This window comes from Anoplolepis gracilipes, chromosome 6 (assembly GCF_047496725.1).
Source record: "Anoplolepis gracilipes chromosome 6, ASM4749672v1, whole genome shotgun sequence".
In the NCBI taxonomy this organism is placed as follows: Eukaryota; Metazoa; Arthropoda; class Insecta; order Hymenoptera; family Formicidae; genus Anoplolepis; species Anoplolepis gracilipes.
In genome coordinates this window covers 12,040,954-12,058,822 of record NC_132975.1, presented here as the reverse complement: position 1 = coordinate 12,058,822, position 17,869 = coordinate 12,040,954, and the positions used below count along the sequence as shown (strand labels likewise).

At 38.1% G+C, this 17,869-nt stretch overlaps 1 protein-coding gene across 3 annotated transcripts in view; it reads right to left on the bottom strand.

The window, feature by feature from the left end:
- The window catches only part of LOC140666848 (uncharacterized), a 199,769-nt gene that overhangs the window by 51,604 nt on the left and 130,296 nt on the right, over positions 1 to 17,869 (bottom strand). The window lies entirely within an intron of this gene.

Genomic DNA, 17,869 nt, shown 5'->3' with positions numbered 1-17,869 from the left:
TAAATAAGTTCTTTGTCAAGATAAGTATATATATTTTGTTCAATGTTGAAAAATATATATTTGCAATGGCCAAATCGACCCTTGTGCAACTGTTACAAATCAGAACCTCGCTCTAGGGTTGAATCAATCTGTCTTGCGAAACAAAGCGTTCTTCTAAATGCAGAGAAATCGATCGTTGCGGTTTCGCTCGCTCGCTCGTTCGCTCGCCGCAAAGCAAATTCTCAATGCACTGTCGAAGACGAACGTGTTCCGTTGTTAAAAATGTAAACTCCACGATCTTATAAGCGCGGGCATAGTTCATTTGCCTCATAAAGGCGAAACTAATGGTCGGCGCGGAGTTATGTATCCCATATTGGCTCGCATTCAAGTCAAAATTCAAACCACGCCGTGAAACGCGCGACATGATCACCGGCCGTTATGACCTCGGTTGAAGCACGAAGTCAGCTTGTCGAATTATTAACCCTTTCGTTATCGGGCAGAATTTATGCAAAACGTCGATAATTTTAGGCAATTTCATGTATTTTAAAAGATTAATGTGTCTTTCTCCAGTATTTTATAAAGCTTCTCATTATAAGATAAGCGCATTTTACATTTTACATCGACTATCTATAAATTTCTTAGAGGATTAAAAATTCATTTTTCGTCAAAATTTTAAACTTCTTGGAAGTTAAACTTTAATCAGTCACAACTTCTGATTCACTTTATTATCAATAGCTTTATTATAAAATCAATTTGTAATTATCTTAAAGAATAGATGAGTTAAAGCAAAAAGTAATGATAAAACGCGATACATTATTAGGTAACGTAGGAAAATTTATAATGGAATACAATATAAATGCGATAAAATTATCCCGCAAACTGATAAGTTTCAACATTCTATACATTCTATACATTTTTCAAGTACATTCTTATTTTTACATAACTTTTTTGTGGTAACCGCAATAAAACGGAAATGACGAATCGACGACGATGAATCACAAACGCGGAAAGAGCGCGCATTCCTACAAATCGTTACTTCTCGAACCGGCATTGAAACGATGTCATGAAACAGGTACGTGAGATCACCGTAGGATAGGAATCGAGATATTACCGCCACTGGCGAGAAGCCGGAACATTCGAAAAGAATTTTATTTTCTCATGCATTTTTATATCTATGAAACATTCGCAGCGCTAGAGTGTAGTATCGAATCATCGTAAAGTCAATGGACACATTCGTTTTTGTAACGTCAAGTCATTGATAGTTAAAGGTTTGAAAAGAATATAAATAAATTGTGTGAGGAAATATTATAAGCCCCATCTTTTTTTCTTCGCAAAAATCTGTACATTTACTATAGATTTAAAGTATATTTGAGAAAAAAAAATATCGAGAAATATCTGATCATTTAAGCTGCTAAAATTCAATTAAAATTTTTGAAAGCCTTATTTGGCAAGTTTATTATTAAAATTACCATGTTTTGTTAAAACTCTGAAGTTTAATTTGAAAATGTGACGTGACTTACTGAAATTTTTATTTTTTTAATCTTTTCTAAAAATCTTCAATAGAGTTTCAATCTCAATATTTAATAATCACAAAGCAATTATTTAATCACACACTGTTGCTTTGAATAAAATTCGTCATCATAGAATATTAATTATGATAATTGCAGAAAAGTATAAATAGTTATCAATTTTTACCAGAGAATATATTCATGGTTAGATACATGTTATATATTTATTTGAAATAAACATAATAAACATCGCGATTGTATTTGTATAAATATTTTATTTAGTCACTTAAACTAAACAATTACTTTTAAATCTTTATAAGAACAATACTGTTTTAGTACATATTTTTTTCATAGTGTTGATACATTTTTTAAACTTTTAAATTTTTAACTATTACTTTAATTTCTCTTTCCCTTCACTCACTTCGGTCTTCAGTGAAAACTTTTATTTATGAATGTATTTAGAGTTGTAGAATATTCTAGAAAGTAGACGGGGGCGGCCGAGAAAGCAATTCGAACCATAAAACACCGCAACGATGTCGACGGCGGTGCAAATTATCGGTCGCACGATTCCGACAATTTAGCGTTTCATCGTTGTACGACGGCACGACGTTATTCAAATCTCGTCCCTGTCTTCGCTCCCCTCTTCACCGCGGCGTAGTAAAACAAATCCTTTTATCCCAAACGACGCGTTTCGTCTCTTCGAAACCGTAGCCGCGTTTATCCCGCAGAATGTGTTCAGGATGAAGAGTGTAGAGAGAACCACGCCAATTCTACGTTGACGGAGAATACTTTGTCGGTTACAGTAGGAAGTAGGAGGGAGCAAGCCGCGAGGCACATTGCACAACGCAGCACGTCTGCATCCTGCTCCTCCTCGCTCGCTCGCTCGCTCCCTTTCACCGTCTCCACACCCGACCCCTTATCGTCCCCCGCTGCCGCCGGCGATGGCTGCAGACGGCGCATAAGCCACTCGTCATTATTTCATCGAAGTCGGCGGCTGGTTCAACAGGTACGTTTCTGGCGCAATATGCGCGCCACGGTCTCGATTCTGTGCAGGTCCTTGGATTCTGAGAAAAGAAAGCGGGACAACGAGACGAGAAGGAGAGGGTGACGGATGCGAGGATGATGATACAGAAGGATTGTACACAGGATGTCACAAAAGTATTATCGACGGACTGTTTGGCGGCCGAGTTGGATTTAAGTGTTAATTTCTGCATACATCTCAATGTTAAATATTTTCACAAATAACAAGAGTCTATGAAATGTAAGATGCCAGTGAGGAAATTATATAATTTTCAGACAAAATTCTTGGCTGCTCAATCGTTTGTAATGTCAAATTTTTTTATCATCCTTCTCATTTTTATTCCTACCCCTTTTAAAAAATATGAGCGACTTTTAAGACACCCGTATATACTTGTGCATACCATCACTCCACATCTTTCTACGATGCACGTGATGCCGAGATGAAGAATGTCGAACACGAAAAGCTTGACGGAACTGGCTTCGAGCCAGAGCATTACTTCCGGGAAGGGTTAGAAGAAAAAGAGTCGGGGGAGACGATACATACGCGAGAGTGAGAAAATGGAAAATGAAAGAGAGAGAGAGAGAGAGAGAGAGAGAGAGAGAGAGAGAGAGAGAGAGAGAGAGAGAGAAAGGAGAAATAGGGACCGAGGGGCCGGTAACCCGAATGAATATTTAATTTCTGCATATCTCACCCCGGGTAAAGTTCAGAGCAGCGGGATGGCCGGCTCGCTCCCAGGAGGATAGAACGAAGAGCCCCGTGTCCCTTGTACTTCCTAGCAGTCCCCGTGATATAGGGTAGACACTCCCGAGGATCTCTCTCGCTACCGCTACCGCCGCCGCTATTACCCTATCCCGCACAACCCTCAATCCTTTCCTACTCTATCCAGAGAGTTCGCTCTGTCGGCTGCTTTCCGCCGCGGTCGCTCGTGGCCGAAGGGCCAATTACGACCTTCCTTACGAGAAGGCGGAGACCGAGGGTGAACGAGATGGAAAAAAAAAAACCGAAAGAGAAAGAAAAAGAAACGACGATGAGATGTAGAGTGAAAGGGGGAAGAAAGACGAGAGTGCAGCGAGTGCCTGAAGAGCGTAGAAGCAAGGGATGGTCGAGAGAACGAAAGATCGTGAAGAGCCGGGGATAGTCCGGAGGGTTCTAGACGAAGGTATTTCCACGGAGATCTGGATCTTAGACTCGATGGACCGCAGACCATCCAGGAGAGGCGGAATATGGACGTGCCGTCGACAGAGTGGGGTTGAAAGAAGATGCAGAGGCAAAGGAATGGAACGGGGCTGCCGTCGAAAGTTTCAGTAGAAAGATAAAGGCGCGAGCGAGATCGATTAGTGCGCCCAGGGTAACGAAAGAGTAATTTATGGTAAGCAAAGGCGACGTGCTCGAAAGAGAAGCAGAATAGAATAGTAAATTATAGCAAAAGAGAAAGGAGATCACGGTCAAAGAGAGAATAAAGAATTGACAAAGGAGGGAAAAGGACGGTTGAGTTGGTCGAAGAAATATTTAATTCTGAATTCTATCGTTTGCACAGGCCGTCGACACGCAAAACGTAGTTTATATATACACATACACATATACACACATAATCCGCAGATAATAATGCATTTTTTAAATGAGACTCTCGCTCGATGAAGGCTAGATAAAGGAACCAAGAGATAAGGAGAAAAGAGCTTTAGGAGCATCAAAGCCGGACGAGATTGGACGCTAAAAATGTACATAGCAATTGGACAAAAGAAAAAGCGAACGGAGGCTGCTAAGGAAGGATGACAGCAAAAAAGAAGGCCGACATCGTGGCGGGCGTCGAAGGAAATCCCAGAAAAACACAAATAACAATCAACGAAGGAGATCGACAAAAAAAAGGGGAAAAAAAGACACGCGCGGAAAAAACATCGTGACAAGTAATTTAGGGTGTCGAATGTGAGTTGCGAAAGATAATCCCAGAGCAGTTGCTGAAACCACGAGATTCTATCTGGGGAATTTTTTTTTATCGTGTCAAACACAGGATGATAACGATATAATCTGTGAATCTGTGATCTCTCGTAATATTTTCTTTTATAATTTGTGTGCAACTTATATTAGATATGTCAGTTATTAAATTATTTACGTAAAAAAGTAAGAACAGTTATTTAGATTTTTAATAAAATTTCTATCTATTTCATTTATATCTCGCTGTTAATCTTAAAAGCTTATTTTAAGTTATCTTCGATCAAAGTTTTTTTTCGATTCAGTTTTAATTTAAAATTAAATATTCGTAAGTATTTCAAGTTTTGTAAGAGTCATATTATATATCATTTCTAATCATTATTAAATTTAATCCCAGGATAAAAACTGAATGCCTCTATTTCTCTGTCTAATAAATGAGAAGAGTCTTGGATGTCTAGAGAAGGGCCAGTCACGTCATCGCAATGTAACGAGAAAAATGCGACGATCTCGTAACTCTTCATCTCAACCATGCGAAAATCCTGGAGTGCTCGGGTGGTTACGAGCGCGATACTCGGAATACACAGTGGCCATTGCTGGTGGTCGACACCAGTCAGAAGGACACGAGATAGAATGCAGATATAAAAAAGTAAATAAAGAAAAAGTAAATGAAAATGAGGAAGCTACCTACTGGGGACGGGTGAAAGGAATATACCCGGCGAGGGTGGAGAAGAAAGACAACAATGAAGACGAGGGTTGGGTAAAAAGAAAAGAAGAATATCTACGGAGATGGGCGAGAGAAGTGGTGGAAGATAAAGGGGATGGAGTGGCGTGAGGGGACGACGAATGAAAGAGGGGAAAAAAAAGAAGAGGAAGAAAGCCGAGGCTGGTAATTTGGATCGACTCGACTATCCACTCAAACCCCGGGCACTAGTGGTGGCCGACTCGCTCTTGTACCCCCTTCGCTAAAATCTGGATCTTACTCGATTTAAGTAGACCTTAAAAGCCGGATAGCTCGTTATAGGATAAAGCATCGTGCACATAATATCCGACCTGATTCGAAAGTATGTCGCGAACATATCCCATTGTCAGAATAAAAGCAAGATTACGCGTATGAATGTGTGGATAGATGAACACATAAGCCGCCTCGGATATAGTACGGGGTGCAGGGACTTTGAAAGTCTTATTAAAACAAATATTATCGCATGGACGTGTGATGTGTGATTCTACATTCTTTAAATTTATCATCTTATAAAGTTAAGGTTGTGTTATTTTTAGAAAATTATTCATATCGTAGACGTTATATAGATATATGTGATATCTAATTTTCGCCACACAAATTTTTCATAAATTATACGTTACATTAATCAAGACAAAAATTAAAAACAAAAAACTAATTTGCAGTAACATTTAAATATTCTATTACCTAACCATGTTTTAAAAAAATCATACAGTAATATAGTGTCTTAAAACAATACAATATAAAACATAATAAATAACATAATATATTATCTTTTTCCAATTTATAAATGTTGACCAACATAATTTATAGCTCCAATTTTTGGACTTAAAATAAAATACATTTCCATAAGAGTTAAGAACCTTTTAATTGCTTCAGTATAATAGTGCAAAGTGCGTTTTGTAGAATACGCTGAAACAAGATTAGTTCGCTATCTAATTTTGCGGACGATTATACGGATAGACTGCGGCGAGGCAAAGCCAAAAGCCGCGGAATTAAAATTAGAATTCCAGCGGATGGGATACGCGGCAAAAAGTAGGTAGGTGAGGGGAGGGGAGGGGTAAAAGGGAGAACAAAATGAGAGACTTCGCGACAGAGAGACAGAAAGAGAGAGATAGGAAGCATAGGAAGACTGGGCGAAAATACGAAGGGAAGAGAAGATGGCAAAAAAAGAAACGATGAGAACGAAGATTGGTAATTCGGATCTAGCCGACTAGGATCTGGGAGAACCAGTAGTGTCCATCTGGCTGTCTTAAATCTCGATCTTCCGCAATCTAAGTAACCTCTAAAGCCAGATGGAGTGCCGATACGATAAGAAATACGGTAAGGAAATGGAGAATCCGTAAAAGAGAGTTTGGAAAGGATCGCGGAAAAACAAAACTAGGTAAATACTGCTGAAATTTAACCCGAGCGATCAATACCGCGACGCAATTGTACGGACAATTGGCTGTATAAAAAGGAGAGATTCAAAGAAAGAGACTCGTAGGAATTAAAATTACAACTGCAACGCAGGCGAAACGCTTACCGGAAAACGTCTAAGAACTACGAACGTCCCAACGGATAAGGATCGCATCGAGCTGCAAGAAAATCGCGAGAAGAAAAAAAAACGGAGAAGTGTTCGACGAAGAGCTAGCCACACGTGTGATATACGAACCATAGATCCGCACACAAACGTACACAGACGCATAAAACAAGCGTCTCCGAACGCAATGTGGCGCACGAGAGGTATAAAACCGCCAGAATTAAAATTACAATCTCCGCGCGGAGATATGGCGCGGAGTAGCAAAAAGTAAACGTCGGTTGGGGATAAAAATCCCTCAGTTCTTCTCATTGTGAAAGAACAGCAAGACGAGAAAGAATAGAACAGATTAGAAATGCGATAAACTAGAAAACGATAAAAGATTAAAGATTAAGAAAGAAAGAGAAAGAAAGGTGACTGAATATTCGTGCAACGAGAGAGATGACTGTTTTTTTTTTTTTTTTTTTTTTTTAAATCGAGTAGGATATCAGCGATGTCCGTTTATACTTTAACTATCTTTTATCTCAGCATTTTTTAAATCAACCTATCGCAAAACCTATCTTGAAAATATAATTTAACAACAAATTACTGATTTCATAAATAACTCCTTTATTATTTAAATAATCTTAATTAAATTTGTTTCTTTTCTCTCTCTCTCTCTCTCTCTCTCTCTCTCTCTCTCTCTCTCTCTCTCTCTCTCTCTCTCTTATGCAATAGTAAATAATTCATTATTTATTATTTTATAAAGAAAACAAATTCAATAATTCATTATTTATTGTTCTTTTCATTTCATCTCTCGAATAAATATCAAAATTAAATTTTATTGAAATTATTTTAACAAATATACCGTTGTCACACGTCATTTTTTAAATGTATTTTGAATAAATTTTATTTAATAAATTAATTAATTTAATCATATTACGCCCACACGTGAATATAAAAGATTATAAATTTTACTGAAATGTCTCAAGAAAAAGTAGACCTATTATAGAAAAGTTGGAAAAACACGGTTTTACCCCTTTTTCTATGCAAGATGTCAGCAGCGTTTCACCGATTTCGTCGACGTTGTATTCGAGGGGGTTGCCAAGAAGGGAAGACCCATCCCGCGAAAAACTCCGGAAATTGGAATCTTAAATCGATCTAAATCCTCTTTATCACCGAAGAAGACTCGTCGAAGAATTCTCCTTTAGAATCGGCCATATCGTCGCATGCCGGTCGACGTGTAAACGTCGCGATTGACTTTTCGTCGTTTCTCTATTATGAGACGGTCCCTCTCGCATTTGTGCGACGCACGATCTCTCGAGATTCGATCTTATACCTGGCCAATCGTGCTAGACCAAAGGGCCATGGTTCCATGTTCCCCATCCCCATCTTCGCTTATGTATCGCAAATTGGTTTCGCCTAATTGGATTAGTAAGATTAGAACGATCGTATTTTGGTAAATGGCGCGGAAGTATGTAAGGATTCAAATTTTGCAATCCCCCTAAATGCTCCTAAAAGATTTGCATTTTATTGCGATTCTTATTACAAATTTCTTCCATATGTTTATTATTTCCGGAGCAAGTTTTTTTCATATCTTTGAGAAATGACATTTTAAATAAACACGGCTGTTTGTTAATTACGATGAAAACTGTAGCAAATATGGCCGCGTATCGTGGCGCGACGCATTATTTAGTAGGACTTAATAAATTCGCTTCCTTCTCTGCCCATCTATCCCAACGGGGACCGACTGTGAATTCTATTGGGTTTTACGCCGCCGGATATGTATATACGGGATGATACGCCAACAACTAAAGCGACTTACTCTGCTGGTTATAATACACAGTTCAGTAAATACAAAGTCGAAATTCGGCGACAACCGTGAAAAAGAAATAGAGATATATAGATAAATGGAGAAAGATAGAGGTAGAGAGAGGGAGAAAATCTGCGATAGATTCGTCGCTGAGGATTTACCGATAGTTGTAGAGGATTTACAGATAGTCGATTACATGCTTCGCTTACGTATTGCGCGCTTTGAATACCGAGGCTCGGAAACATGTACAACAGCATCAGTAACGACGACGAGTGAGAGCTCGAGCAAAAGATTTTTGCCAATCCACGAAAGCACTTTGAAACCAAAGATCGTAAGCTCGGGAATAATTCCATTTGTCCAGATATGTATTTATATGGATCAGAATTACTATTGGGGCAAATATTAATAAAACACGAATGTAATTAGTGTCACAGTTTACAACTACAGAAGAAAACAGAATACGTAAACACTTATGCAGATATAAAAAAAAAACCTAGATCTCTTCCCTGCAGGATAAAAAATTTTTGTTCGTCAGAAATCCGTTCTGCATAATTAAAAACCGCACAAAAACTTTATAGCAGGTATATACTGGGATATGATATAAAAATGAAAGTTACATTCTCTCTTTTAATCTATGTTTAATTTAAACATATAACACACATATTCAAATATTTTCTGTATTTTATTGTAAAATTCAAGTAGTAATTTTTAAAAAATTATAAAACAAACTATACTATACAAACAAACTATAACTTTCGCTTTCATTTTTGTTTGCGATTTCGATATCTTTCTCTCTCTCTCTCTCTCTCTTCTAATTAATATTCGCTATTTAATATCAGCACCGATAAAATGCTCAATGTACGTGGTGCACAAATATTTGCAAGCGCAATCTGCGAACCGCCGGCGACTGAATTTGCAACGCAACTGCGCGAAATTAAACACGCAGTAGTTCCGCTCTTATTTCGAGAGTCCGCACGTTACCACAACTGATGCGAGAGACAAGGAAGACAATGCCCAGAGAGATTTATTCAAGTTGCATTTTAGATTGCATGACCTAACCTTGGAATAGAATTAAATTTAATGAGATAATTTTCCTCATTTTCTATTAAATAGTGAAAATTTATATATTACCCGATATCTTTCTAAAAATATTTTTATACTTTTTAGCGTCGATACATAGCTTGTAATATGTAACGAGAAAAGAATAAAGGAAATGTAAAATTGCGAATAATAAAAATCAATCTCTAATTAGTATATATGCTGTGTAATAAAACTGATATGAGGCACATATCAGAATTAAACTATAAGAGATCGTTAATGTATTTACTTCGCAGAATATCGATATTTTCTATTCGGCGTTGCTTCTCAGTTATCGATACTTAAATTCGATAGCAACAAAGCATCCCCTGCCTATTAGCGGCCAGATGTCCTCGAATCCTAAATATTCGTACGATTCTATCGACTAGCCGGCTCGATCTCGTCGGTTTCGGCGTCGCATCCGCGCAGTAATCCTGTTTACAATAGCTGATTGCAATAAAATTTACATGCACCGGCGCTGTGAATTTACATGCGGCGGCAGTTAAATTCATGCGCGTCGCGCGCGCTGCACGCAATTTACATACACCATACGGGGGAGCCCCGAATTTTATGCCGCGCGCAGCGTTCACACGTGCTTCATTTCCCGCCCCTTCCCCATCACCTCTCCCCGATCGCTCATTGCGAGCTGGCGAGTGTGTATCTCTCTAATTCTCCCTTTTTTTTTACACGTATCTGAAAAAAAAAAAAAAAAGTTTCGGTACGGTTTGAACCAATTCGCGATATCGGACGACGGCGAAAGAGAAACGCGCTCATGTCGCGCGCGGGCTGCGATACCGCGATTTACTGTCCATTTATCTACGCAAGAATCGCCGAGTGATAAATTTCAAGTACCGCGCTTAAACGAGCGTACCGTTTTACCGCCACTGTTCCGTCGTAGAAAAAAGCGACTCATTATCCGGATTCGTGTAATTTTAAGCGCGAAATTCACCGGCAGCACGGCCGACCCGATTATGGTCGACCCCATTACGTCCCGTATGTTTAAAAGAAAGGAAAAGAATTCTAAAATGAATTATATTTTCGAGTAAATTCGAATTGGATGAACACTTTGAATAAAGCTAGAAAGGACGCAAAGAAACTTTCTGCTCCACAATTTTGCAATTCTCTTTAAAATGCGATAAAATTATAAATGGGGAGATTGAAGAATGATATTTCTTTTTTCTTAACTATAATAAAGTTATTCCATTTTTCGATTAAATATATTAAAAAGTAGGGAAATAAATGTAAATTTAATCCTTTAATTTTTTGATTAAATCAAAATTTGACAAATGATAAAGAATAATTTGGTCAGAACATTTTAAGAAAACATGCTAGTTTGTTCTAATTAATAATTTTTAAGGAACTTATTTAAACATTCGCATTTAATATTCATCTTTCTTCCATCATTCGACGAACAGATTTTAAGATATACATTTCGATAATTATTCCGATAATATAATTATTCGCGAATTTTAATCAGATGTAAAAGGAACTTGTAAATATAATTCGATCCGCTTGATATATGATTAAATTATTTCATAAATGTAATTTGAGAATAATTAAAGATAAGACTTTTCTAATTCGACAAAATTAATTCTTAAGCAGATGGATAAACTCAATCAAATTACATATATGAAGTAATTTAATCATGTATTAAGTGAATAAAATTGTATTCACAAGTCCCTTCACGTCCGATCGAAATTCGCGACGACAGATTGCGAGGATCATAATTTCCAGCGAACGCTGCGTCGATAATCGAGATTATCCCCTTTCTAGTCGCCCACTATGTCGCGTAATGCGCTTCGTAAAACGTTCCGTCCGGGTAATCGGCGAGTTATCGAGAATCCCCGTTTATCCCCTCGCGAGAAGAACGCGCGTTAAATCGCACGCTGTTCTTCTCGGAGGACAATATCCTCGTCGGAACGCGCGTTTCACGCCGATATTATCAGACTGAATTTTATTATTTCGGCTATAACGTTTATCGCCGAGAAACATTCAGTAACTCAGATACGTATCCACTTTTGCAACAAGCATAGAAATCTCGAAACGTGTAGGTTTTTATTTCGAAACGTTCGACTAACATTTATCGTCGAATTTTTATCGCGCTATGATAAAGCGTTCAAATTTCCGTATACGGCCAAATGCGACGATGCGAGTTTTAAGATCAGTTTCCGATTAGACGAAAGTGATCGGCAACAGACGCTTCCGTTCAACGCGCCAATGCGAGTTTTGACGTCTGATACAACCAGCATTCACGTTTATTTCATAACCGATCGATGTAACCTTGTTACAATTGAAACATCGCGAGCGATACCTTACAACTTCATTGATTTCGTTTATCCATAAAGTTTCTCTGTAACGGCTGTAATATAATCGACTTTCCCTGCCCAAAGGTACTCATCTGTCTAATTTGTAATCTTCAGTATCAAATTCTCTCGATGATCAAATTATAAATTAAATTTTACGAGGAAAATTCATCTAAGCTTCTGTCTAGAAGTAAAGCTATATCATTTTTGAAGATATATCTTTAAAATCTTTTCAGTTTCAAATATTATTTTGTTAAAATGCTAGAATGCAATATATAACTAAAAAGTTCTAATATATGTTCGGCAAAGAATTAGACGTTAACAGAAAAGGCGGTGATGAACAGCCTTTGTATGGTCATTCGATATTAAAATCGTTCGCGGGTAACAACCGTGTATACATCGTTAATGTCTCAATCCAAACGAAGACGACACGATGAAAAATAAATGCGATACCACACCAAAGTCTGTATAGAAACTGCAATCAGGATAAATTAGCATGTTCAGGTCGCGATCTAGAGTCTTATTCTACTTTTCTATCGTGACAACTGTTCCCGTTAGTGTTTATATGCACAACCTTGGTCTCCTTTAACCGCAAACACGTAATTAAGGTATAACTAAGGTAAAAGCACGTCGACTTTACCTTGCATTATTTAAGAAGCTTGACTTCACGTTCTAAATCTCGCAGGTTTTATCAAATCAGAAATTAAAAATTAAAATCGCGCTGTATGGAAAATTTAAATGACATTTATAAAGAGTCGAGAGTAATAATGAATTAGGTAGACAAAATTTTATAAAAGAGTAAATTGTAAAAAAGATGGTGTGTTGATTAAATTTAAACAACATTATAAACCCGCGTACTGTCGTGTTTTCTTGACAATGTCACGTTTGACCAAAGTTTTTAAACGAAATTTAAAACGCTGTTAGGTAACATATCGCGTTTCTGGATTAAAGAGATCTCGAACACTGTGATATCAAAGGAAAGCCGACAGACGCGAGACGTCACGTACACGTTGCAAAAAGGCCGGAAAGACCTGATAAAGCATGTTTTAAGAAGGAGTAAACGTCGGGGCTCGAGTATGCCGTGTGCAATACTCTGCGCAAATAATCGCGGCACATTATTTAACAGATTAAAAATAGCTTGAGAAAAGTGAACGGAACACTGTGTACTTGGCTTATTCGCGGATAAGAAAAAGTAGAAAGAAAGAAGCATATAAAAAAAAAAAAAAAAAAAAAGAAAATGCTTTACAGACAGAGAGAATTTACGCTTCTTGCGTTTTCCACAAAGAGGGGTTTAAAAAAATAAACATGTTTCGAGACTATTTCGAAAATGTTTCGACTAAATATAAATCTACATAATACATAGAGTTTCAATTACATAATAAATGACAGTATACGCGCGCAAGTGTGTTGGGCGTGTAAAAGAAAGAGAAGGAAATCAACTATTTACATAACTATTTATATAACTTTTGTGTGTTTCTTTCTATATATATATATATATATATATATATATATATATATATATTCACATTGAGTCTTTATAATTTCTATCATAACTGTAATTTATATTCTCTTGTTCCGACACGTTTATTTGTTATGTAGATACATATTGTATTCTCTATTATTACCTTATAACTGCCGACTCACTTCTGTATATGTATACAGCAGTTGCGTTTTGCTTTTTGCTCTTGAAGGATTTATCTTAGAACATAATAAATTTCTCTCTCTCTCTCTCTTTCTCTCTCTTTCTCTCTCTTTCTGTTTATCCCTTTCTTTCTCTCCCGTTTCTTCCCTTATCCCTTTCCCTCTAACTCTCTTCTCTCGATGCGGTGCCATACACAAACACAGCGATGCAACGCGATACAGGATGTGAATCCTATATTACAACCACCGGCAGGCTGTTACCTCTGGGTTCTTGTGCAACGTGCATGGAAACATAATGGGCGCATAGTGGTTGGCTGACTGTTACATTATTAAGTAGTTGAGTGCACGTTAGCTGCGAAGTGCTGTCAGCCTCCATTCAGATGCGGCCCGGGCGAAACCAGTAATTTGGCGTTAGCCGGAAGGACGAAAGTTTCCGGGGGAGGGATGGAGAAAAAGAGAGCGAGATCGGGGGTTTCCCTTAATCGATTATTCTCTCGCGGCAACCGCGATAAACAATGTTGGAAAACTTCGGGAGGAGGAAGGGAGAGGGGGAGGGAACATTATCCCCCATGCCCCATCGGTTAGATAGGTAACCGCGGTACAGTCCAGGGAATTTTCGAACGTTGCAAAAATAACAGGCAGAAGGAGGGAAAGCGCGGCCAATAGGAGGATCTTTTTATTCTCCCTCCGTCGCGTCGGCAGCGATCCGATTAAAAATAAATTCCGCAAATGCTTGCGTCTCGTAATAGTGGAATACGGGCAAAGATAAGAGTTCTTAAGGAGACTGTTTTGTCTATTACATTGCATTTAATGGCAAGCTCCTGTCCTGCAAGACGCGAGATAATATCCGCATTGTAGCTATGAAGCTCAAATTGTGGACTTATTCCTTTATATTTCTATAGTCACAGTTTCTTATAATTATATTTCCACGTGTACCTCTTTGTGATAATTTCTCTGCTGTGCCGATTGCGCGTGCACATTCCTCATTACTCATGCATGTTCGTATAAAGAAATGTTTTTCTATTTCCATTTTTCGTACTTTTAAACAACTATTTATAGAGAGACAAATATTAATTAAGATATTTATACAAATTTATATATAAATATTACGTTTAATATTTTTTTAAAATAAATATTTCGAATTGCCTTTCTCTCTTGAAAAATCTACTTTTATTGCAACGATACATCTGTGGACAAATGTATGATTAATTTTCGAGAAAATCTGGTTTTTTATTTCTTTTATTCTTTCACACTTCACGAGAGAGGCAAATTTATGTAATCAGAATAGTTAATTCCGGGTCTCGAGAAACCTCGACGACGCGGTTTCTCGCCCGTCGGTCTGCTCGGCATGACGACGGCGGGCGAGGCTCGTTATCGATTTCGCGAGTGCCGCCGAGAGAGTGACTTAGCCTATTCGTTGCATAGGAGAAACGGTGGCGGTAACGGTGATGGTGTAGTGCGCTTATCTGTCGCCGCGCGCAGTCCGTAAGACGAGGGGTTGCGCTTTACGCGTCATAGATTCTATTATATTTCTCCCGCTCGCGAGCGGCATTAGAGCGTATCTACCGCGCCAACTTTTTATCGCGCTCGACAAAACACGTTCCAGTACTGCGTAAATGTACCTACAAATGTATCTTTACATTCAGCAACATCGGCCACAGACCGACGTCGACTTGTAACATTTGCGACAAAGTTAATAATCTTTCGATTAAAATGAAATTATATTTAATCAGCATTCAACGTGTGATAAAACTTAATTTTGCTAGAAAATCTAGAAGAATATTTCTTTTGATGAAAAGAGATCTAATGTCGATGTCTGTAATATTTTAATTAATACTGACTTTATAAAAGTTTATAAAAATCTATGATTTCCAGAAGTAACAATCAACATTGATATTTTCTTCGAATAGATATTCGATCAAAGGCGATCCTCTAATTAAATCCTGAATCAGGATAAAGGACGAGCTTGTTCTCTTAGACTAGCGGTCAGCTGTAATCTTCTCCATGTTTCCTCTTCTCGGGAAATTCTATTATATTCCTGACCAAAGGAACGCGCGCTTTAATGTACCTCCGTTGCATTTCGCGAAACCGAATACAGCGTCGTCCCGTGTCCTGTCGCGTTCTGTCCTATTCTCTCGCGTCCTATTCCCACTCTTCCGCTGCCGACCTTCGCCGGCACGATATGTCGACGGAAACGGAAGGCAAAGCTCTCGCACGAAAAATACGCAACGTAGAGATACCGAGAAGCGGCCACGACTCGGACGCTTCTACGCCCGCGGTCATGTTTTTGTAATTAATCGGGCGCGATGTTTAACTTTAGGCTTTTAGCGCGGTTTAATATTTCAGACCGCGCGTTTTCGCAACGCTGGCGGTTTCGCACTGAAGGCCGTAGCAAAGAGAAATGCATCGCAATTTTTACGCGCTCGTGTCCGCTGTCAGAAAAAGAGATGAGAAACGTAAAACGAGCGACGTTATCTCTCGCGCGTTATTAATGCGATAATCGACATAAAAATATCGCTTCAACGTTGATATTTTTCCATTCCGCTCCATTCCACTCGCGTATTGTAGACTCGTTAATCTTAATCTCTTCCCGTTGTCGCGAATCTTAATACGAGTTTTTGAGACTATAGAATCTTTCGATATAGAGTTTCCTTGCTAAAGTTCGCTAGGATTGTTATTTCAGTATTTCATTTTGCATATTACGTCCTACGGAAAATTGTAAGAAGATTAATTAATATTCCAAATTATTCCACTTTCGTATAACTATGAGAAAGATTAAAGATTAAAGAATTCGAAGGATCTCAAGATTATTTACCTTCTTTCTTTTAACGCTTTATATTTTTTAATTGTCGACATTACTTTCTAGGTTCGATCCACGATAGAAATTGTTTTTTTTTCTCTCATTATATTGTATGCAACTTTTTTAACTCACAAGACAAGATAAATTCTGAATATAACGCAGCCTAAGATTACTGCCGCGCGTGGCCGAAAAATTCACTAGACCAGACGGGGTTCGCGCCGAGAGGACGAATTATATCACGGCGCGGCGGGGCTGGTGGCAGGCGTAATTCAGCACTCGAGTGGACAGTCTCGTTGCATCAATTACGGATATCCATTAGCCTAATTAAGCCTCGCGACACGCGCAAAACTGCACCGCTCGAAACTCATCCTGATGAGACAGGCACAAAATGAGAAAGGACGTTGAAAAATAAATTAATAAAAAATACATACATTAAAATCAAGTGGGAAAAAATGCAAAAGGCTTGTAATAAAACACTAAATTAAAACGAAAGAAAAAAGATTAAGACATAAAAAATGAAAATTGTTGTTGCCCGTCATACAAGTTCGAGAGGATGTAAATGATGAGAAGAAAAGCAGGAGTGAGGGAGATAGAGGAATCGACGTAGACACTGAGGGTGGCAAAATATACTTTACCCAAAGTTTGGGTGAAGGAGAAGTACAAGCCTCCGCCTTATGGGAAATTACACGATGAGCTCGACGGATTATCGTAACCTTCCCAAGTAACTTCCCCTCCTCCCTTCCTCTCGTTGATCCCCTTTTCCACTTTGTCGAATCATTCTCGGCCCCCGTCTCATTTCAGGAAAACGGTGGATTTTCCTTTAACACACGCCGCGATTTTACCTTGAACGTATCTAAAAAATATGATATTGACATACGTCCGAGAAGGCGGAACGAACGATGATAAATTTAAGGATCAAGCATAGGCGACGGTTCCCCAAAGGGATCAGAATTTTAGTAAAGCTCGATAATATATATGCAAAAATATATATTGATAGTCGCGCACTTTATTTTCGATTTCTTTTTATCTCGGTAATTTTGCTACACATTAATTTTCCACAATTGTGTGTGTTGTGTTAAATTTTCAATATTATAAATATTAAAAAAAAGATTGTATGCTTTTAAGAAAATCGACTTGAAATTAATTCTCAAGAATATGATTTCATTTTTTATTTATATCTTTAAAATTCAATTCTTAGTGATTATAAAATAGATCGATATTTAAGATTGGAATAACTAATGTTTTCTTCAAATTTCATTTTCGCTTCTAATTTTCGTAGCTCTTAGATATATCTCCTCTCGCTTTCTCTCCCTCCCTCTCTCTCTCTTTCTCTCTCTCTCTCTCTCTTCCTCTCTGAGATGGGTATCTTTGTGAATCATGGTCGTTAGGATGTAATGGTGCATTGAAGCACGACTAGAAACATATGCATAATGCATAATAACGCATATGCTTAGCATTGGGAAATTTAGTGAGATTGTGTGTGTGTGTGTGTGTGTGTGTGTGTGTGTGTGTGTGTGTGTGTGTGAGTAAGTGTGTGAGTAAGTGAGTGAGTGAGTGAGTGAGT